At 46.2% G+C, this 23,451-nt stretch overlaps 1 protein-coding gene across 5 annotated transcripts in view; it reads left to right on the top strand.

The window, feature by feature from the left end:
• Nucleotides 1-23,451, top strand: part of LOC139570229 (thyroid hormone receptor alpha-B) — a 188,275-nt gene that overhangs the window by 76,304 nt on the left and 88,520 nt on the right. For all 5 annotated transcript variants that reach the window (XR_011674035.1, XM_071391930.1, XM_071391928.1 and 2 more), the window contains one exon: nucleotides 1,478-1,553. The gene's annotated coding sequence lies outside the window, so the exon portion shown is untranslated. The remainder of the gene's footprint in view (nucleotides 1-1,477; nucleotides 1,554-23,451) is intronic.

The raw sequence follows: 23,451 nt of genomic DNA, 5'->3' as shown, positions 1-23,451 counted from the left end.
GGGTGCAGTCCCTTTTCACGGCACGTCTGACCTCTATTCCTCAACTACACCCCCCCCCCACCCCCAACCACACCCACCCACACGGATACACAAACAACCATCCACCCCAAAAGTACCCCCCCCCCCCCGGGTCTTTGTCTACAAGCCCATGAGGCCCTCTGAGCAAACATAGCACCCGACCCCTGACCCTGTCTAATCAGGCACAAATTAGGCATGTCGAGAGGACGCCCCCCTACCTCCAACACCGCACTCCCACCATCCCATTTCCACAGGAGCAGCTCTTGCCATGAGGGAGGGATTCCCCCACCCCCACACACACAGGCATGCACGCACAGACACACACACTCATAAACACACACACACACATACACACACACACACACATACACACACGCCCTCCTCCCGGCGCTTCCCTTCGGATGGGACCGTAATGACATTAACAGCTTCCTCCTCCCGGTGAACCGTGGAACAGTTTCCACTCTCTACCCATTCCTTCTTCTCCTCTCTTTTTTTCCTCCTTCCTTCTCTGAGTTCCACGTCTTTCATTTTTTTTAGGGCCCAATTAATTAAGACTAACGCAAACGACGCTGTAAAGGCCCGGAATCTACAACAACAGGAGTCCTGTTTCACAAGAGCTGATTACATAATCAGATTAAGCCCCATATCTAAGAACCCAGATCTGAAATCCCAGGCCCCAGCCAGCTAGCTCGCTGTGCTACTTTTCCCCTAAGACTTACCCCCACACCAGTGGGCCGCCAGCGTTTTATGTTAATGTGCGCCCCAGCGTTATCAACAACCCTCTTCATCGTTCAAGATTGTTGCTCTGTGAGAAGGTGTTAAAGTTCACGGTTAGCCATTGTTATGTAAGTGCCAGCTGAAAAGTACCAGTGGCCTGAGACACAGATGCCGGCCCGCGTCGACGGAAACAGAAAAGTCTGGTGTAAATCCTCAGCAAACATGCAGGAATGTCTATTTCCGAACACGTTGTTGTTCTGCGTAGCACAGCCTGTCGCCCCATTAAGCAGGCTTTGCATGGGCCACAGATACGACGGCAGGCAACAGGTATGGCGGACATTAGCAGCAGATTAGAGCAGAGTACTACAGGTGGTAGGGAGATTGAGAACATGCGTGTTAATACTTGCCTCTGGAGCTTGGAGCTACAGTAACATGGCGCTATTACAGGAGAGAAGCATGGAGAGGGGAGATCCCTAGAGAGAGCTGTGTTGTGTCCGTTGTTGGAGCTGAGTTGTGCTGTAAATATATGGGGCAAACCTATAGCAGACACGTTTAATGTCTGCATGCGGGACATAGTCTCGTTAGAGAGTAGAAGAGAGTAAGAGTCTTGTCCCTATTGGTCTGTGTACTGCCTTCCTTGCACTGTTTGTTTTCCATATGCTTGTATTCCTCCCCTCCCACTGTGCTGTACCTCCTCTCCTTCTCGCCCTCTTCTGAACAATCGTCTGTTTATTTCTCACAGGGCGGAGGCCAACGGTCACACAGAACAAACTACAGGCCTGGGGATATCATTAACCTCCACACACAACAGGATACTGGTAGGTTTTACTGGCTGCTTCTCACCCCCTATAGCTGTCTGCGGTATGTCTGTGTACTGTACGCACACATACATGCACACGGATGTAGAGGTCTGCTGATTTCTTCATCCGCTCCAGCAAGAATTGGTCCCGAACCCCGACCGCAGTCGCGCAAATGTTATTTTAGGCATACTGTTATTTTAGGCATACACATACTGTATGTGATGCAGCTTGCTTGGCAGCCATAGTCCCAGCAATTTTGCACCTTTATAGGCAATATCAAAATGTGCCAAAAAATAGGTTAAGTTACCAGAGATTAACACTTGGCCCATTACACGACATGGCCAAAAGGATGTGGATACCCCTTCAAATTAGTGATTTCGGCTATTCCAGCCACACCCAATCGAGCACACAGCCAAGCAATCTCTATAGACAAACATTGGCCTTACTGAAGAGCACAGTGACTTTCAACGTGGCACCGTCAAAGGATGCAACCTTTCCAACAAGTCAGCTTGTCAAATTTCTGCCCTGGTCAACTCTAAGTGCTGTTTTTGTGAAGTGGAAATGTCTAGGAGCAACAACGGCTCAGCCGCGAAGTGGTAGGACACACAAGCTCACAGAACGGGACCGCCAAGGGCTGTCCTCGGTTGCAACACTCACTACCAAGTTACAAACTTCCTCTGGAAGCAACGTCAGCACAAGAACTGTTCGTCAGGAGCTTCATGGAATGGGTTTCCATGGCCGAGCAGCTGGACACAAGCCTAAGATCACCATGCGCAATGCCAAGCATCAGCTGGAGGGGTGTAAAGCTCACCGCCATTGGACTCCAGAGCAGTGGAAACACCTTCTCTGGAGTGATAAATTACTCTTCACCATTTTTATTTCTTTAATTAACTAGGCAAGTCCGTTAAGAACCAATTCTTATTTACAATGATGGCCTACCCGGGCTAAACCCAGACGACGCTGGGCCAATTGTGCGCCGCCTTATGGGACTCCCAATCACGGCCGGATGTAATGGAGCCTGGATTCGAACCAGGGACTGCAATGACACCTCTTGCATTGAGATGCTGTGCCTTAGACCGCTGCGCCACTCGGGAGCCCCCACCATCTGGCAGTCCGACAGACGAATCTGGGTTTGGCGGATGCCAAGAGAACCCTACCTGCCCGAATGCATAGTACCAAGTTTGTTGGAGGAGGAATAATGGTCTGGGGATGTTTTCATGGTTCTGGCTAGGCCCCTTAGTTCCAGTGAAGGGAAATCTTAACCATACAGCATACAATGATATTCTAGACAATTCTGTGCTTCCAACTTTGTGGCAACAGTTTGGGGAAGGCCCTTTCCTGTTTCAGGTTGACATTGCCCCCGTGCACAATGTGAGGTCCATACAGAAATTGTTTGTTGAGATTGGTGTGGAAGAACTTAACTGGCCTGCACAGAGCCCTTTCCTCAACCCCATCAAACACATTTCAGATGAATTGGAATGCCGACTGCGAGCCAGGCCTAATCGCCCAACATATACTGAATTTCTGAACAAGCATTTCGCTACACTCACATTAACATCTGCCAACCATGTGTATGTGACCAATAAAATTTGATTTGAATGGAAGCAAGTCCGCGCAGCAATGTTCCAACATCTAGTGGAAAGCCTTCCCAGAAGAGTGAAGGCTGTTATAGCAGCAATGGGGGGGGTGGGGGGATTAATAACTCCATATTAATGCCCACAATTTAGGAATGTGTTCGACGAGCAGGTGTCCACATACTTTTGGCTATGTAGTGTACACTAGGATATCGGTATTACTGGGCTTGATCAGCCAAAAGGCTAGACGTAGTTTGATAGAGAGCCAGAGTCGGAGCGAGAACGGACACTTGCACTTCCTCCTGAGCTATGTTTTGCATAATGTAGCCTATATAGCATAGGAGCGGGACGATTTCCGGGCAGAGATAAATAAGGGCGGATAATGTAGCTAATGTAGTAGTCAAACTATAGCTTAATCATATTTAGGAAGTACATTTCCTTGGATACATACCTGCCCCGTTCTTATTTGCCTTATTTGCATCTAGTTGAGACCACACATATAGCCAATAGAGGCTATTTTTGTCATAAAAAAAAAAAAAAGTTCCTTTTATTTAACTAGGCAAGTCAGTTAAAAAAAAAATCTTATTTACAATGACGGCGTTCACCAGCCAAATCTGGACGACGCTGGGCCAATTGATCTCCCAACTAGGAGAGGAGAACTGAACTTGGAGCAGTGAATGATGGGAGTCTCTAAATAGTGCGACAAAGAGGTGCTTTTAATAAAATAAATTGGCTAACGCAAAGCATACAAAACAATAAGACGACCGTTTCCAAGTAGCTTAAGCTGCGGGACAAAAATATATTTTAATTTGAATGTTGTCTGTCTGACCGCCCGTCCGCTTCCGCACTGCGAGGGTGTCAGCCCTCTACACACACACACACAGACACACACACACACACACACACACACACACACACACACACACACACACACACACACACACACACACACACACACACACACACACACACACACACACACACACACACACACACACACACACACACACACACACACACACACACACACACACACACACACACACACACACACACAAACTCTCTCACCTTTCTGTCACACTCGGGCAGTATAACTTATAGCCCAGTCTACAGTGAGATGTATCGACTCCCACTGATCGAATGCCAAGTATTTCCAAATAGGGTCTTATGCTGCCTTCATCCTAATGTGAAAATATGTACGATTCTCTCTCTCTGTCTCTCCGTCTGTCTCTCCGTCTCTCCGTCCGTCTCTCTGTCCATCTCTCCGTCTGTCTCTCCGTCTATCCGTCTCCCTCTCCGTCTCTCCGTCTGTCTCCGTCTCTCCGTCTGTCTCTCCGTCTCCCTCTCCGTCTCTCCGTCTGTCTCTCCGTCTGTCTCTCCGTCTGTCTGTCTCTGTCTCTCTCTCCGTCTGTCTCTCCATCTGTCTCTCCGTCTGTCTCTCCATCTCCGTCCGTCTCTCCATCCGTCTCTCCGTCCGTCTCCCTCTCCGTCTCTCCGTCTCCCTCTCTCCGTCTCTCCGTCTGTCTCTCCGTCTCCCTCTCCGTCTCTCCGTCTGTCTCTCCGTCTGTCTCTGTCTCTCCGTCCGTCTCTCCGTCCGTCTCTCCGTCCGTTTCTCCGTCCGTCCCTCTGTCTCCCTCTCCGTCTCTCCGTCTCCCTCTCCGTCTCTCCGTCTCTCCGTCTCCCTCTCCGTCTCTCCGTCTGTCTCTCCGTCTGTCTCTGTCTCTCCGTCCGTCTCTCCGTCCGTCTCTCCGTCCGTCTCTCCGTCCGTCCCTCTGTCTCCCTCTCCGTCTCCCTCCGTCTCTCCGTCTCTCCGTCTCCCTCTCCGTCTGTCTCTCCATCTCCCTCTCCGTCCGTCTCCATCCGTCTCTCCGTCTCCCTCTTCGTCTCTCCGTCTCCCTCTCCGTCTCTCCGTCTGTCTCTCCGTCTGTCTCTCCGTCTGTCTCTCCGTCTCCCTCTCCGTCCGTCTCTCCGTCCGTCTCTCCGTCCGTCTCTCTCTCTCTGTCTCCGTCTCTCTCTCTCTGTCTCTCTCTCTGTCTGTCTCTCTGTCTGTCTGTCTCTCTGTCTGTCTGTCTCTCTGTCTGTCTCTTCATCTGTCTCTCTCTGTCTCTCTCTCTCTGTCTCTCTCTGTCTCTCTCTGTCTCTCTCTCACTCTCTAGTTGTCTCTCTCTCTCTCTTTCCAAAATGGTGTGTGTTTGCAGTGTGGTGTTAAAGTCAGGGTCCTGATATTAACGGTAGCTGTTCCCACCAGCCCAGTGCAGGAAATCAAAGAGGCACATTCCCAGCATTCCATGGTGTGTCCCTGAGCCGGGGCCTTGTGTGTCTGTCCGGCTCACGCCCCCTACTCCCACTCTGGAATATGGGAATAATATGGGAACACTGTGTCTATGGATACATAAATCCAAATTCCCTGTCTAGGGCATGTGTATGTTTTTTTGTTTTGACCGGCATTGCAATTTAAGACTTTCAATTAGCGTCCCGATACAGTATCTGGTGGAACTGTGGTAAACATTAAGACAGTACAGTTTAGAACTATAATGCAGGTTGTGGTTGAAATTGCACATTCGTGTTCTATGTGGACTTTTCTCTTCATGAGTTGAATTTTAATTGAATATGCTAGGTGTTAGCTTTTCTCCGTGAATAACATGGTACAATTAGCCACCTGGCTACCACAACCAGCTGACAAGCGTGATTATTTCTGAGCCAATTAAAAGCATTAACGTAGCTGGGCGTGGTCAAAAACTTTTTGGACCACACCCAACTTGAATGCGCAGTTACTGAAGATTCCGAGCTTTAGCACCTTAGTGTTGTACGCCACCTGACAGCAATAGTAATGAGGGTAGATGACAAGACCAAAAGGCTCTTTTACTACGATGTGAGAATATGTTGTAAAGACCTCCTATATATGTATCCTGTAAAAGCACATGGATGTGTGTGAAACGCATAATCCGAAACGTATGTATGTGAAAACGTGCCTTTGGAATTTTGTCCAACTTTAGTAGCCTAGTCAAGGATTCACCATATATACAGTATATTGGCACACTTCACTGGTTACAGACCAAGCGGAATTACCTAGACCTTGATTTTGGAGGTTCAAAATATCCCCCTGGTTGCCAAGTTGACCGATTTTTTAAATTGGCTGATGTGGAATTTGTTACAAAGAGAACGTTTCAACCTTAGGTTTAAGTAAGTGGTCGTTAGCATGGCTCCACAGAGTTGAAATGGATTTGAACTCAACCCTGGTTATAATGCCTGTCTGACAGTGTTTTTGTTACTGGCTGTTGTTGGAGCACATCTCCTCTCATCTCCCCCCTCTCCTCTCCAGCTGGGTAAATGGGAGAGGGAGAGAGAGGGAGGGAGAAAGGGATAGAAGTGCATAATCACAGTGTAATTCTGGTGAACGAATTGGGAAAGAGGCGGAAACAGGCGGAACATTGATCTGAGGATTGTCGGACAGATGTTGGGTGGGTAATACATCTTAATGGCTGCAGCGGAGTGGTACATAAGCTTTCAGCAACTAGGAGGGATGGTGAAGACAGTGGCGAGATGGGTGGGGGGGGGGGTTGAAACGTTGAGCCCGTTTTGCATAGGAAGCATTAGAATAGCCATTTTGGCCATGGCCATAGATGGCTGTGGGACTGAAGGTGAATGGTTTGCTTTTCGGTCTTCATTTAACTGGTTCCTCGTGTGGAATGTTAGACATCTGCACGTACAGTAATACCTACGGATGGGTTTGACCCTTTGAAGTAATGTCATGTGCCTATTTGATGGATGTGGCAAGTGGACACCACTAAAAGTACTCTTTGTATAGCGTGTACTGTGTCCTACTGTGACATTAGGGATTAGGGGTAACTATCGTTCTCTTCGGGAAATGCCTCGAAAATCATTTATAAAAAATTAAAAAAAGTAACTGAAGCTGTTAATGAAAGTGAGATGTATTTTCTATCCTCCTATAGGAGATACTTGGTCATTCGAGAGAGAAAAGGGGAAGCTGAATGTGTCTGGGGGGGTCATTTAGAAGGTGTGTTTTGCCAGAACGATGGGGGTAAGGGGGTCGTATCGGTGTTACAAGGCATCAGAAGCTCACTCTTTAGGATTTCGAGGAGGGTGGGGTGTGAGTGTGGTGTTTGGGGGAGGGGGGGGGGGGGGGGGTTGTTAGGTAGAGGCGTATGCAGCAGCCCCCGGAATCCCAGAGTCCCATTGCTGGGTTACAGGCGAACATTCTTAACACCTCATGGATCTCACCTGTTGCGACAAGGCTCCTGCTGACAAAGTCTACAGTCAAACATGTGGTTTCCATATGTTGGATGTGTTTGATACCGTTCCATTTATTTCATTCCAGCCAATACAATGAGCCCGTCCTCCTATAGCTCCTCCCGCCAGCCTCCTCTGACTCATACACACGGCACGCACGAGCGCTCTCACACACACACACACATGTACACGCACGCTCATCGCACACACACACTCTCTCAGCAGTAAGATTGGTGCAGAATTGAAATCATTGAGCTCATTCTTTGATATATAATCTGGTGGGCTCCATTATTCAAACAAAGTTAATCCCGAAATGAATACTGGTGCTGGGCAAATAATCAATCCACTAAATAAGGAATCATATTATAACAGACAGGCAGACTGAAAGACAGACAGCCAGAGAGACAAACAGACAGACAGTTGAAGTCAGAAGTTTACATACACTTTGGTTGGAGTTATTAAAACTCGTTTTTCAACCACTCCACAAATTTCTTGTTAACAAACTATAGTTTTGGCAAGTCAGTTAGGACATCTACTTTGTGCATGACACAAGTCATTTTTCCAACAATTGTTTACAGACAGATTATTTCACTTATAATTCACTGTATCACAATTCCAGTGGGTCAGAAGTTTACATACACTAAGTTGACTGTGCCTTTAAACAGCTTGGAAAATTCCTGAAAATGATGTCATGGCTTTAGAAGCTTCTGGTAGGCTAATTGACAACATCTGAGTCAATTGTAGGTGTACCTGTGGATGTATTTCAAGGCCTACCTTCAATCTCAGTGCCTCTTTGCTTGACATCATGGGAAAATCAAAAGAAATCAACCAAGACCTCAGAAAAAAAATTGTAGACCTCCACAAATCTGGTTCATCCTTGGGAGCAATTTCCAAATGCCTGAAGGTACCACGTTCATTTGTACAAACAATAGTGCGCAAGTATAAACACCATGGGACCATGCAGCCGTCATACCGCTCAGGAAGGAGACGCGTTCTGTCCACTAGAGATGAACGTACTTTGGTGTGAAAAGTGCAAATCAATCCCAGAACAACAGCAAAGGACCTTGTGAAGATGCTGGAGGAAACAGGTACAAAAGTATCTATATCCACAGTAAAACGAGTACTATATCGACATAACCTGAAAGGCCGCTCAGCAAGGAAGAAGCCACTGCTCCAAACCACCATAAAAAAGCCAGAGTACGGTTTGTAACTGCACATGGGGACAAAGATTGTACTTTTTGGAGAAATGTCCTCTAGTCTGATGAAACAAAAATAGAACTGTTTGGCCATAATGACCATCGTTATGTTTGGAGGAAAAACGGGGAGTCTTGCAAGTCAAAGAACACCATCCCAACCATGAAGCACGGGAGTGGCACCATCATGTAGTGGGAATGCTTTGCTGCAGGAGGGACTAGTGCACTTCACAAAATAGATGGCATCATGAGGTAGGACAATTATGTGGATATATTGAAGCAACATCTCAAGACATCAGTCAGGAAGTTAAAGCTTGGTCGCAAATGGGTCTTCTAAATGGACAATGACCCCAAGCATACTTCCAAAGTTGTGGCAAAATGTCTTAAGGACAACAAAGTCAAGGTATTGGAGTGGCCATCACAATGCCCTAACCTAAATCCTATAGAAAATGTGTGGGCAGAACTGAACAAGCTTGTGCGAGCAAGGAGGCCACAAACCTGACTCAGTTACATCAGCTCTGTCAGGAGGAATGGGCCAAATCTCACCCAATTTATTGTGGGAAGCTTGTGGAAGGCTACACAAAACGTTTGACCCAAGTTAAACAATTTAAAGGCAATACTACCAAATACTAGTTGAGTGAATGTAAACTTCTGACCCACTTGGAATGTGATGAAATAAATATAAGATGAAATAAATCATTCTCTACTATTATTGTGACATTTCACATTCTTAAAATAAAGTGGTGATCCTAACTGACCTAAGACAGGGATTTTTTTACTAGGAATACATGTCAGGAATTGTGAAAAACTGAGTTTAAATGTATTTGGCTAAGGTGTATGTAAACTTCCGACTTCAACTGTACATGATGATTTATAACAAGGGTAGGCAACTAGATTTGGCCACTGTCTGAGTGGATGGTCGAGGGACCGGAACATAATTATAATAATTTGTACACTGCAAATTCACCACAACTAAACCCCAAAAGAGATTGTATTTGACAATGACAATAATGTCATACCTTGATTACATTGAGACACAGTCACGCCCCTTTTTTAATTTTTATTTGTGGGAATACTTCGGAACAGATTTCCTAAATTAAACACATTTTTAGCTAAATTCCTGGTGATTTTTCAGTTTTCTTTTTAACAAAGAAAGTTTGGTAAAAAAAAAAAGGTTTTACCAGACTTTTGGCCTACCGGCTGCCATTTGCCGACCCCTGACCTATAACCTATATATGACATCTAACTGTTTAAGTGTACAGTATTTGGGTATAGAGAGTGATGCCCCTTCTGATTTATGCTCAACAGGCCTGGTATGAAGGCAAGCAGCTTACTTTTTCACAGATAATAAACTGAAGAGCATTCCAACCTGGACAGACAAAACATTGTAAAGGCCTGGTATTGAACACGAGGCATTTTACTGTTAACTTGTCAGCGACAGCCTGGCATCATGCTATAGATTCACCCTTTGGACTGTGTGTGTGTGTGTGTGTGTGTGTGTGTGTGTGTGTGTGTGTGTGTGTGTGTGTGTGTGTGTGTGTGTGTGTGTGTGTGTGTGTGTGTGTGTGTGTGTGTGTGTGTGTGTGTGTGTGTGTGTGTGTGTGTGTGAACGTGCAGACCTATACATGGCCCATGGCAACAGGCACTGGAGGCACTGTGGATCAAGGTCGTTAGCTAATCGATAGATACCCTACCGTCTGGTCTCCTTAAACTGCTCCACAGTGACACCATATTATAAAAAGTGTTCCCGCACTATAAACAGTGTCGAAGCAGCAGTTGGACATGAACAAGGCTCTAATATGCCTGATATATCTCATGGTGGTCACTATGGTGGTCACTATGAAACGCTGCCTTTTACCGTAATAATCATGCTTAATGGATTCCATCCAACAGATTCCAACATTTCAAATAAATGATTTTAGTTTCCTACCACGATACAGGGGTTCTTTTTTTCACCACAAAATTGGTCACACTTCTGATCCTAGCAAGAGAATGTCACCATGGCAATGTGATTGTGTAATATAATTAGATGACCCGTGTTGTAGGTAGGATACAGCAATTTACTTCAACAAAACATAATACTGTACCAGCCAGAGGAGACTGGTGGGAGGAGCTGTAGGAGGACAGGCTCATTGTAATGGATGGAATTTAATAAATGGAACGCAGTCCAACATGTGGTTTCCAAATGTTTGATAATACCGTTCCAATGATTACATTCTAGTCTTTACAATAAGCTCATCCTCCTATAGCTCATTCCACCAGCCTCCACTGGTACCAGCCTAACATTTACTAACAACACTTCCTATGTTGGTGTTTTTCTATTGCCTTGTAGGCTAATGGTGCTGGGTTTATCAAGGACATAATAACATATGGCCTCAGTGAACTGCTGTATAGCTGGGATGTTGTCTATAAACATGTATCTGTCCTTCTAGATCCACTGTATGTTTGGCTTTGGGTTCCTGTGTGGTCCAAGCAGCTTACTGTGTGTACGCTGGTCTTACCTTCCCTTATGTGCGGATGTGTGCGTGCGTGCGTGTCTGTGTCGTGCAGGCTTTTGCTTCGACCCTGCTCTAACACAGCACATTTTGCTAATGAGCTACTCATCAGGCTCTGATTAGCTGAACCACGTGTGTTGGAACAGAGCAGGATCCCCAGCCAGCCTACAGCAGCTCTTCAGGAAGAGGGTTGCCCCCCCCCCCCCCACCTCACTGATTATTTGGGACCTAGAGCCATAACACTGTCACCTGCATGTTGACACAGGCCTAGTGCCCTTATCAGTGACAGAAGCCAGGCTGTGGACACCAGCCAAGACTCAACCCCGAGTTCCACAGCTGGCTACTGGAGATCCCCAACGCTCTGCAGCGTATCTAGGCCCTGTTCTCGCCAGCCACCAACTAGCCTGCCACCACCATGCTCACACACTGTGGAGCAGTTTAAGGAGACCAGACGGTAGGGTATCTATCGATTAGCTAACGTCCTTGATCCACAGTGCCTCCAGTGCCTGTTGCCATGGGCCATGTATAGGTCTGCACGTTCACACACACACACACACACACACACCACACACACACACACACACACACACACACACACACACACACACACACACACACACACACACACACACACACACACACACACACACACACTGTACACACACACACACACTGTACACACGCACACGCACACACACACACTGTACACACGCACACGCACACACACACTGTACACACACACACACACACATACTGTACACACACACACTGTACACACACACTGTACACACACACACTGTACACACTGTACACACTGTACACACACACACTGTACACACACACACACACTGTACACCCAGGCCCCCTGCCACGTTCCTCTCCTTCCCCTGGTTTCAGAGTACATTGTGTCAGAATTGTCCCAGCCATACCCCTCTCCTCTCCCCCTTTCACATGCCCACGCAGATCACACACTTGCTTGTGAAGGCTTTCCCGGTAATGGCAGGCCACAGCCACCCATGCACATACTCTCTCACACACACACCTCTTTCAATACACACACACACACACACACACACACACACACACACACACACACACACACACACACACACACACACACACACACACACACACACACACACACACACACACACTATCAGAACAGTAAACAATCGCGGCCTCAAACCATACACACACGACCCCACACACACACCTCCCCTCACTCACACACTGGCAGTCAGGCAAGCAGGATAAGGAACAGTACGGTCTGTAAAGTACTGTCTGTGGACCCTCTCCTCTCCCAGTTCGAGGCATTCACTACACTGGAGCGGTAGTAGTGGTTGTATGTCTGTACACACTGGTTGTGCAAAGATATACATTATGTGTGTTAAAGTGGAGAAGACTCCAAAGAGCCCAGGGGCTGTGGCTGCCTGACTAATGGTGCCTGTACAACACACTTTACATATGCTGCTGCTACTCTGTTTATTATATATCCTGATTGCCTGGTCACTTTTACCCCTACCTACATGTACATATTGTATGACCACAATTACCTCGTACCCCTGCACATTGACTCGGTACTGGTGCTCCTTGTATATAGCTTCTTTATTGTTTTAAATGTGTCACTGTTTCCTTTTTTATTTACCTAATATTTGTCTTGCTTTTTAACTCTGCACAGCTGGGAATGGGCTCGCAAGTAAGCATTTCACTGTTGTATTCGGCACATGTGACCAATACAATTTGATTTGATTTTGATTTGAGGCTAAACTCCAGTAGGAAGTGTATAGAAGCGTTAGCGCCTAGCGGGCTAGCGGTTATCTTCTCCCTTTCACAGCCAATTGATGGTACCCTCCCTGTGCAATATGCCACTCTGCAATAAGAAATGGTTTCCTGGTTAACAGACCAGCACTGCCAGTATAGACTGTGCACTGTATAGATGTGTCCTAGCTAGAATAATTCAGTCCACACCTCATGTCAAGTAAGCAACCTTTTTATCCTTCTGCGGCTAATACGGAAGATTGAATAGATTAGGGGGAAAAATCCACACTGTTGATGACCCGCCACCACACCTTTGCGACTGTTTTTGCTTGTTTGCGTGCGTGTGTACGTGCACATACGTGTGTGCTTATGTGGGTGCGCTTGCGTATGTGTTTATTTGCAGCGGCACGCACAAGCGAGGCCCAGTTTTGCTGCCTGTCTGTGGTTCAACCCAAACCCAGTCATTTCCCCTTGGGATTTCATCTCTATTTTCGAATGTCAAAAATCCCCTTTTGATGCTTATTTTAGGCCTATTTGCTTTCTCTCCGCTGCCCAGATCATATTAATGATAGTTCTAGCGTTGAAGGTGGTACGTAATCAATCCTCTCGACGGCGGTGTGTGTCAACAAGGTGGTTGTTCGGTGGTAATGCCTAACCTATAGCATTCACATGTTTATGTACCGTAGAAACACTCTACTCTGCCTGTTTTGACATGCTGTTTCCATTGGCGGGGTTCCACGCTATAACGTCATATAGCCTTAATGTGGATGAAACTAGCCAAATAGAGAGCGTACTGTATTAAAATATAAATCTTCCTCCTACACATGTTGGAAAATTGTACTGTATTGCATGTTAGCCCAGAGATGTAGAGAGCTCCGAGTTTGTTTATCCTGCCCATACGTTTCCAAAGAGAAATCGATAATTCAATCTGAGACAATTGTTTTGAACTCCCTCTCTCCTTCTCTTATGGCGGGAAGGTTAATGCCTTCACATCTCTCCTCTCCTCTCCTCCTCCTTCTGCTCCATCCCACACTCCTCTTCACATGGCCACCATCATCTCACTTCATTAATAAAACACTGCTTTCCTGCTGTAAAATTCCTGTTTATTGAGAAAGCTGGTTCTGGAGTCGACCCAAAAACAGCTACCACGCGTGTTTGTGTGCTTGCGTGCCCGCGAGTGTGTGTGCGGGCGCTTATTTGTGCGAGCATCCATTCAACCACACATACAGGTGTTTTCTTCCCAACTATTTACTGCCCGTTATAGCCTCAAATGTGACAGACTGTAAATATTCCTACTTTGCTTTTTAATACCAAAATGTGCAACATTTCAGGGACGTTTATGTTTTTAAGATCCCTACCCCTCGAGGGAAATAATAGCGTCTTTGTTACACTGCCAAAACGTGTTGCGCCGCTTTCTCCATCCATACGAAGCAGCAAACCAGAGTTTTGGGGAAAGTCTGCGTTCTCCAACCAGATGAACAGCTGCGTTACAGTTTTCACCTGGGTGACTGGCGAGTGTTGATGACATCATTCTCACACATGCTGAGCGGATATAAAAATCTGTTATTTTTTCTATAAAATGGCTCTTGAATGTGACTGTTGTCTGGCCATTGTCATAACCTCAAGGTTATAAGTGTCTGAGGTGGGACGCGGAATAGTGCAGCAATTAAGAGTTGCTCTAGTGCTGTACAGCCAGTTCTCTGTTCTCCGGACTGTGCTGTTAGCCCAATACACGGGACATGGATTGCAAATCTTAGGCATGTTTTCTTTTCTAGGTTTAGATCTGCTAGTTCAGATTCACAGATCAATCAAGTCAATGGACTGCTTGGTTACTCACTTTACGTGCTAACGGTTCACATAGAGATAAAATAATGAATGGCGAGCCTAAGATGTTCAATAGGACTTGATTAGTAAGTTGTCTTGTGTAGATACTCTTTTAGATACTCTTTTACCACATTCATCCTAAGACCCGGGGTCTTTGCTTAGCTGAGCCTCTTGTGGTGATAAGGATTAGTGCTGGGTGACTATATCAGGGCCGTTACTGTCTATCTGTTTAATCAGCTAATTACTCTGATTACTGATTACACATTGTGCCCCAGAGACAAGGCTACATGGAGAGCGTCACCAGGCTATCTCTCTGTTTTCTCTCTCTCCTTCCCCCTTTCTTCTCACCCCCCCTCCCCTGTTCCTTTTTTTCTGCTTCCCCTTAAGGCGTCAGCATGCTTCAATTCAGCTGGCGGCTAGCCGAAGTCAGCTAGGCGAACTGAACGAGTGTGCTCACATGCTCCCTTAGAAGACTTAGGAACGAGAAAAAAGCGGCAATAGTACTGTTTGTCCGTTTTGAGACGCCGTAGCCAGTATTCACTTCCTTAAAATAGTCAGAATGAATCGAAGATAACTCAAGAAATCTGTCATTAATTTTGACGTTTTTGCAGAGGAGATCTTAGTCGCGGATTATATTACATCTAACTAAGATGTTTGGTGCATTATTTCACAATGAAAAAATGTGCGTGAAAAGGAGTCATCATTTGTTGAATGACAACAAAGACTTTATTGAAGAATCCCTACAGTTGACTGACAAAGGGGCTCCCAAACTTCGGCTGGCCTCGAGAAAAATGTCTGGGTGCCGGAACAGCCGACAAAACCCTTACCGAAGTTCAAAACAGACAAAAACGCCACCAAATGTCATCATATTATATGCACAAGCTTTTCCGAACTGTTTTGGCTGGAAAGCATGCAAAAGGACTTTTTTACTCTCTCTCTCTCGCTCTCTGACTCTTCCACCATCTATCTTTTCGCCTCTCTATCTTTTACTCTCTATCTCTTACCCCCCCTCTTTCTTTTTTTTCTTCCCCTCACATATGTCCCATCTCTCCCTCTCCCTCTCCCTCTTTCACCTTCATTTCTCCTCTGCCGCTCTTCGGGATGAGAACCCCCCCCCCCCTTTTAATTAGCATAATTGATGGTTTCCGTGGCGCTGTTACCTATGCTTCTGGCTGGTGTGTGTGACACTGGGGAAACAAATTACCGTTCTTTGCGTAGGAGCAGTTCCTGCTCGGAAGGATTAGGGTCATTACATGGCAAGCAGAACTGGAATTCCAACCCAGTGCATTATAGCCTTAAACTTTAACCTACATCAAATAGCCAAAGAGCAGGAAAACAAACAACTGTGTAATTAGTGGGTTTCCCAGATTTAAGGGGCAATCTGAAATCAAAAGCGGTTGCCGAGCCATAGGACCCATTGCATGCATTTCAAGATCCCACTCCCAAATAGCCACCCGTTTTGTCTAGACAAAAAATAAATAAATAATACAAACTAACATTCCAGAACTTTGAGAGACAATGCAGTCGTCGGCTCACAACTTCAACGTCGATAAAGTTTGCTGTTGGGGAACTGTTGGGGAATTGTGAATTCCCTTGTGTGCTTATGCACAAATTGTTATATGTTTGCAGACTGTGTAAAAAGGGATCTTTACATTTCCGCAAGATCGTTTCTGCAAATATAAACGACAGGCAGAAGCAAAACTGACAAGCAGAATGACAACAGACAGAAACCACATACTACGGACCTATGGACGGCTCGTCACGGAGGTGAGGAGTGGCGTAAAGATGGATAGCTCTTACAGGTGGTCCGGTCCCACCGTTAAAGACAGTGGACACAGGGTGGGCCCTTAGAAGAAGCCACAAAATATGGACACGTGGATATACATAAAGGAACCATTGTCCATTGAAACAGAGGTCATTCATTTTGTTTTCTGTGCATCTGTGGAACTATTTGGCTGTGTCTTTCCTTTGACAATCTGCTTGTCAAGAGCACTATGACTCATTCAGATCTTTCCGAGTTCCGAGTCTGCCAATAAACATCAGTCGTCAGTAGACGGATTTATCGTCCCCCGGGGGGAAAGTGGTTTTGCTGCAAAATCATTCACAAGTAACAACAGACAAGTCAACAAATACATTAAACACAAGATACACAGTAGGAACATAAATAATAAGACAGGGTTCCCCAACTGGCAGCCCGCAGGGGGTTTTATTTGGCCCCTCAAGTTTTCGGAGAAAAAAATTACGAATAATAATATATACTGTATATAGGGCAATTTTTATTGTTGGACATAAAAGACTGTTAAAAACACCAGGAAATCAGCTCCAAGTGATTTTAATTTAAGAAATCTGTTCCCAAGTATTCCCACGTGTAACAGTATTGCTTCCATCCCTCTCCTCGCCCCTACCTGGGCTCGAACCAGCACACACAACAGTCACCCATGAAGCATCGTTACCCATCGCTTCACAAAAGCCACGGCCCTTGCAGGGCAAGGGGAACAACTACTTCAGGTCTCAGAGCGAGTGACGTCACCGATTAAAACGCTATTAGCGCGCACCACCGCTAACTAGCTAGCCATTTCACATCGGTTACACACGCATAATAGAGAGACACATGATTGTATATAAATGTAAGTAAGGTTTGAAATGATTATGTTTTAGTCAAACATATCTGTTAAGGCTTCTTGCACTCAATTTATTTGGAGTCTACAAATTATTAGTAATTATGTTCCGGCCCCCCGACCAACCGCTCAAGAACAAATTGGCCCGCGGCTGAGTCTAGTTTATGATCCCTGCTCTAAGATATACATTAGACATTGCTGAAACATATCAAGGATGATCAGTGGAAACAGGATGCACCTGAGCTCAATTTCAGGTCTCATATTATAGGGTCTGAATACCTATGTAAATAAGGTATTTCTGTTATAAAAAAAAAATTTTTACCCCTTTTTCTCCCCAATTTCATGATATCGAATTGCGATCTTGTCTTGTCACTGCAACTTCCCAACTGGCTCGGGAGAGACGAAGGTTGAGTCATAATTCCTCTTAAACATGATCCGCCAAACCACGCTTCTTTACACTCGCCCGCTTAACCCGGAAGCCAGCTGCACCAATGTGCCAGAGGAAACACTGTTCAACTGACGACCGAAATCAGCCTGCAGGCACCCGGCCCTCCACAAGGAGTCGCTAGAGCGCGATGAGCCAAGTAAAGCCCCCCCGGCCATACCCTCCCCTAACCTGGACAACGCAGGGCCAATTGTGCGCCGCCCTATGGGACTTCCTGTTTTCACTTTGTCATTATGGGGTATTGTGTGTAGATTTATGAGGAAAAATGTATTTTAGAATAAGGCTGCAACGTAACAACGGGGGAAAAGTTAAGGGTCTGATTACTTTCCGAATGCATTGCACATTAGACATTACACGTGGTTCCTGGGCAGGGTTCCCTTGAACAGAGGAATTACAGTAGGCCAGGAGAAGCATAGCATGTGTTGTGATGACCACTCTTGGTAGATATCCTCTTTGACACATCCTAAATCTGATGATCAAGCAGTCGGTCTAATACACCGTTGATGTTACTATAGCGCCAAGCCTGTGTGGGTGTGCACTGTGCAGCAGGCGCAAACCATGCAAACCTGAACTGCAGTTGCCATGCCCGATGCCAGCAGGCAGAAGCCACAACAAACAGTGAAATGTGTGCATGTCGGGGGTGTGTACCCCTCTTGGCCAATTAGGATGTGTTCTTAAACAGGATGTTGTCTTGTCGCACACGTGTTGCAGAAACAAGGAAATCAAGTCATGAGCAGCAGCCAGTCGGCAGAACGTACAGTAAGACTATTTGATACCCTTCAGTTCAATTCAGTTTCACTTCAATGGTGCTGCTACAATTGCATTTACATTACATTGACATTTTAGTCATTTAGCAGACACTGATATCCTGAGCAATTTACAGAAGCAGTTAGGGTTGTGTGCCTAGCTCAAGGGTACATTGACAGATTGTTCACCTAGTCGGCTCGGGGATTCGAACCAGCGACCTTCCGACTCCGTGTGTGTGTGTGTGCGTCCATGTGTGTGTGTGTTGACGAGTGGAGCGTGGGCAGAAGAGAGGAGGCCTGGCTTGATTGGCAGCGGCGGGAACACTCACCCAGCAGAGCAGTGAGCTAATCAGATCTTCCTCAGCTTATGCTTTGCATGCAGGCACAATGGCTTCTTTTCTCTGGGGCCCCACGCCGAGCCTGGTATTTCCTGCTCGGGGCAGGCTTTGCCCAGATTAGAGGAAATTGATGTAATGGGTTTGATTTAGTGGCTCAAAAGCCGACATCCATATGGAGGGCTGGACTCTTTCTCTCCCATCTCATTACCTCTCTCTCTCTTTCACTCTCCCTCTCACTCTCTCTCTCTCTCTCTCTTTCACTCTCCCTCTCTCTTTCACTCTCCCTCTCACTCTCTCTCTCTTTCACTCTCCCTCACTCTCTCTCTCTCTCTCGCTCTCTTTCACTCTCCCTCTCGTTTTCCTTCTCTCTCTCTCTCTCTCTCTCTCACGTTCTCTCTCTCTCTCTCTCACGTTCTCTCTCTCTTCCTCTCTCTCCCTCTCTTCTCTCTCCTCTCTCTCTCTGCAGAGATTAGGGAGAGAGACAGGAAGTCAATAAAGAGGTAAAGGTACATCTCATTACCTCTCTCTCTCTCTCTCCCTCTCACTCTCTCTCTCTCTCTCTCTTTCACTCTCCCTCTCTCTTTCACTCTCCCTCTCACTCTCCCTCTCTCTCTCTCTCTCTCTCTCTCTCTCTCTCTCTCTCTCTCTCTCTCTCTCTCTCTCTCTCTCTCTCTCACGTTCTCTCTCTCTCTCTCTCACGTTCTCTCTCTCTTCCTCTCTCTCCCTCTCTTCTCTCTCCTCTCTCTCTCTGCAGAGATTAGGGAGAGAGACAGGAAGTCAATAAAGAGGTAAAGGTACACCCCAGGACAGTGGCAGTTCTAGCTTGTATGGCTCCCTGGGCGAACCCCCCCCCCCACTAATTGTAATTTTTATTCAGACATTTGGAACAACACAAATATATAATCATAACATTTAAAATTATATAAATATAAAAAACATATACACAAATAAGGCACTTCAAACAAGAAACACAAGCTAAATTGCACAACTAATTGCATTAGTACTGTACATAGTTAGAGGTGCACTATTTGATAGATTCCCCCGCTACCCCTACCTCGGGCTTCCAGTGGGGAGACCTGAGGTCACCCTACCCCCACCCCCTGCCCATCTTGTACTTCTGAGTGGGAGACCTTTCCAGGCAGTAGCCTGCCTAGCTCACAAACTAGAATCAGGGCGCCCACTCTGACAAGGTTAATTGACCCACAGTCCCACACAGTGACATGATATCATTGACGTGACATGCAAATGAGCGATAGAAAACCAATCACGCAAATGTCACCGTTCCGTTTTTTTTTTGTGCGGGTGCCCCATGCCGCCTTGGGCGGCTGCCCCTATCGCCTATACTTAAATTCGCTACTGCCTCAGAGACTCAGGCCATACTGTTGAACTCCATTTAGCAGCACATAGCAGTTCTACAATGCTTTCTAAAATGAAGGGCGTGCCTTGCCCAGCGATAACCTAAATGTACATTCATGGCACTGTACTGTCCAGCACTGACATTGATTCATGATTTTCATTGACACTATAGAGTGCTTTGCACAAACTCAGAGCTTTATGAGTCAATTTGTCCACCTACAATGTGTAGTACCCACGTTCATGTCATATTTCCCCACATCGGTGTAGTTTACAGAGTGTTGGGCAGTGGTCCTTGCTTTAAAAGGCTGCTGTTATCTGGTATGGTATGTGCGTTGATGTTATTGTTCCCTGTTTGCCTGGGCAGCAGACCAGGGGTTCCTTCCTATTGGCTATCAGTCCACATGTCAGATGTGTAGGTGCTGAGGTGTGTGTGGGTGGGTGTATGTGTTGTGTGTGTGTGTGGGTGGGTGTGTTGATTATGTGTATGGGAGGTGTATATGTGTACAGATTTAACCTATAGGTCTATTTGTGGTTTTGTAGACTCAGTCATGTCTTCACATCCATAGGAAGATGCTGGACTCCCCCACAGAAACCAAACAACCACACATTTTACACTCTACTGTCTGTTTACAGTGTCTCCGTTTAATATCTAAAGGCTCTCTTTAACCCGAAAGACGCAGATGACACGAGGTGACCAGGTGCTGCACCCAGATAGCTCTTAATGACTCATTAGCATATCCGTATGTTGGTGACAAAACTTGCCGTCAAGTTACAGTAGCTCGCCTCTGGTCGAACAAACAACCTCAAATTAATTACAATGTCGAAGACGCAGAGGCTCAATCGCAGAATGACACGGCTAACGGGTAACTCCGGAACCATTGGACTTATATTAATTAGCCTTAGATGTGCCTGGTGTAGCAAAACAGTTGCACACGCTAGTTAATGGCAATAACCCCTGGGCTTTAGCTTAATGAGCTATATAATTACATATACCAGTACAATGTGATTAGCTATAGCATGCAGACACTAGGGTCAGAGAAAGGCCAGCTGGGTGGCGCGGCGGAGGCTAAGGGACTTTCGCGATGAAAGCCAGGAAGGCTTAGATGTTCCCTATGCAGCAGTACATTCCCCAAGGTACCGCAGTGCTAAAGCTAACCCATCCATTGACTATGCATTTCTGGGGTCATTAACATAGCATCCAGCAGGCCCTCGTGACATTGAATGCTCGCTCTCGTCTCTACACTGAGTATACAAAACATTCCATGACATTGAGGTGAAAGCTATGATCCCTTATTGATGTCACTTGTTAAATCCACTTCAATTTGTGTAGATGAAAGGGAGGAGACAGGTTAAAGAACGATTTTTGAGACAATTGAGACATGGATTGTGTATGTGTGCCATTCAGAGGGTGAATGGTCAAGACAAAAGAGTGCCTTTGAACGGGGTATGGGAGTAGGTGCCAGGCGCACCGGTTTGTGTCAAGAACTGCAACACAGCTGGGTTTTTCCGCTCAACAGTTGCTCGTGTTTGTCAAGAATGGTCCACCACCCAAAGGACATCCAGCCAACTTGACACTACTGTGGGAAGCATTGGAGTCAACATGGCCCAGCATCCCTGTGGAACGCTTTCGACATCTTGTAGAGTCCATGCCCTGACAAATTGAGTCTGTTCTGAGGGTAAAGGAAGGGTGCATCTCAGTATTAGGAGAGTGTTCCTAATGATTGGTATACTCAGTGTATGTCTCTGGCAGGGTACACAAGGGGGATGTATGTCTTTAGTTTGTACAGGGAGAAGCTATGCCAGATGGGTGTCATCAGAGAGACAAAAAGAGTTCAGATGGGCGAGAAGCAGTGGAGGCTGGAGAATGGAGGGGCTCTTTAAAGTGACACCAGGCCTCCCGAGTGGTGCAGCGGTTTAATTCACAGCATCGCAGCAGTGCTTGAGGTGTCACTACAGACCCAGGTTCAATCCCAGGCTGTGTCACAGCCGGCCTCGCGGTGCACAATTGGCCCAGCGTTATCCGGGTTAGGGGAGGGTTTGGCCGGCCGGGATGTCCTTGTCCCATCGCACTCTAGTGACTCCTTGTGGCAGGCCGGGCGCATGCACTTTGACTTCGGTCGCCAGCTGTACGGTGTTTCCTCCGACATTGGTGCGACTGGCTTCCGGGTTAATTGAGCAAAGTGGCTTGGCAGGGTTGTGTTTCGGAGGATGCATGGCTCTCGACCTTCGTACGGGAATTGCAGTGATGGGACAAGACTGTGACTACCAATTGGGGTAAAAAGTACAAAAATAAATGTTTTTAAAAAGTGACACCAGCCTCCACTGGAGTAAACAGCCCTCCCTCTCTACTCCTTTTAGGTAATGTCATGGAACAACCCACAGATCCATTTGGCATTTGAGTCATTTGGCAGACACTCTTATCCAGAGCGACTTACAGCAGCAATTAGTGTTAAGTGCCTTGCTCAAGAATACAGCGCTCTCGTGTGCTGATTTTATGAACACGGATCACGGAACGAGAACGACCCTCATCCAGCACCAACACACAGTCAACGAACTAAAGTTCGGAGCAATAGAGAAAGTGAAGAGGAATGAGAGAGAGGGTGACTTTGACCGGCTCCTACTACAGAAAGAGGGAAAATAGATCCCCCTCCTAGATACTGTCGCTCCCCACGGATTTTTCCCTTAAGTTACAGACGCTGTCACGGATCCCTCCGGAACTTTCATTACGTACACCTGGCCCCTATTCCCACTGATTGTATTGTATATATGTGCCCTTTGTTTACCATGGTGCTGTCGATTATTGTTACAATGTCCGTTGGTGCGTGTGAGTACCTGTGCTGTGTGTTTTGGGCTTTGGTGCCCTTGTGGATTGCGCAGATTATTACGGGTTTCGTCCCGTGTGATAATCATTGTGCGCGTGTGTTATTTATTCGAGGTACTCCTCGCTCTTTTTTGGGGGTTTTAACAGTGTTTTTGTTACGTGTTTGTTTGGTCTTCGTCCCCGTGCCCTTACACGGCACGCCGTAATTTGGGGTATAATACAAAACCCTCCCGAATCATTGTGACAGACGCACAAATAATGAACTTTTTACTACTTTAATAGACACAAGTGAATTTCACCCGATATGGATGAAAATACCCTCAAATTAAAGCTGATAGTCTGCCACATAACCTCATGGTGATGGTCAATTCCAAAGAACTGGAGTACGGTGCAAGAAACAACAAAAAATGTGTCACTGTCCCAATACTTTTGGAGCTCACTGTATGTATTCAGTGTACTGTATATATGATCTGTAAATAGTTCACTGCATCGTACTG

The sequence above is a fragment of the Salvelinus alpinus genome, chromosome 3 (genome assembly GCF_045679555.1).
Source record: "Salvelinus alpinus chromosome 3, SLU_Salpinus.1, whole genome shotgun sequence".
NCBI lineage: Eukaryota > Metazoa > Chordata > Actinopteri > Salmoniformes > Salmonidae > Salvelinus > Salvelinus alpinus.
The sequence above is the reverse complement of the archived record's forward strand: the minus strand, read 5'-3'. Positions and strand labels throughout refer to the sequence as shown.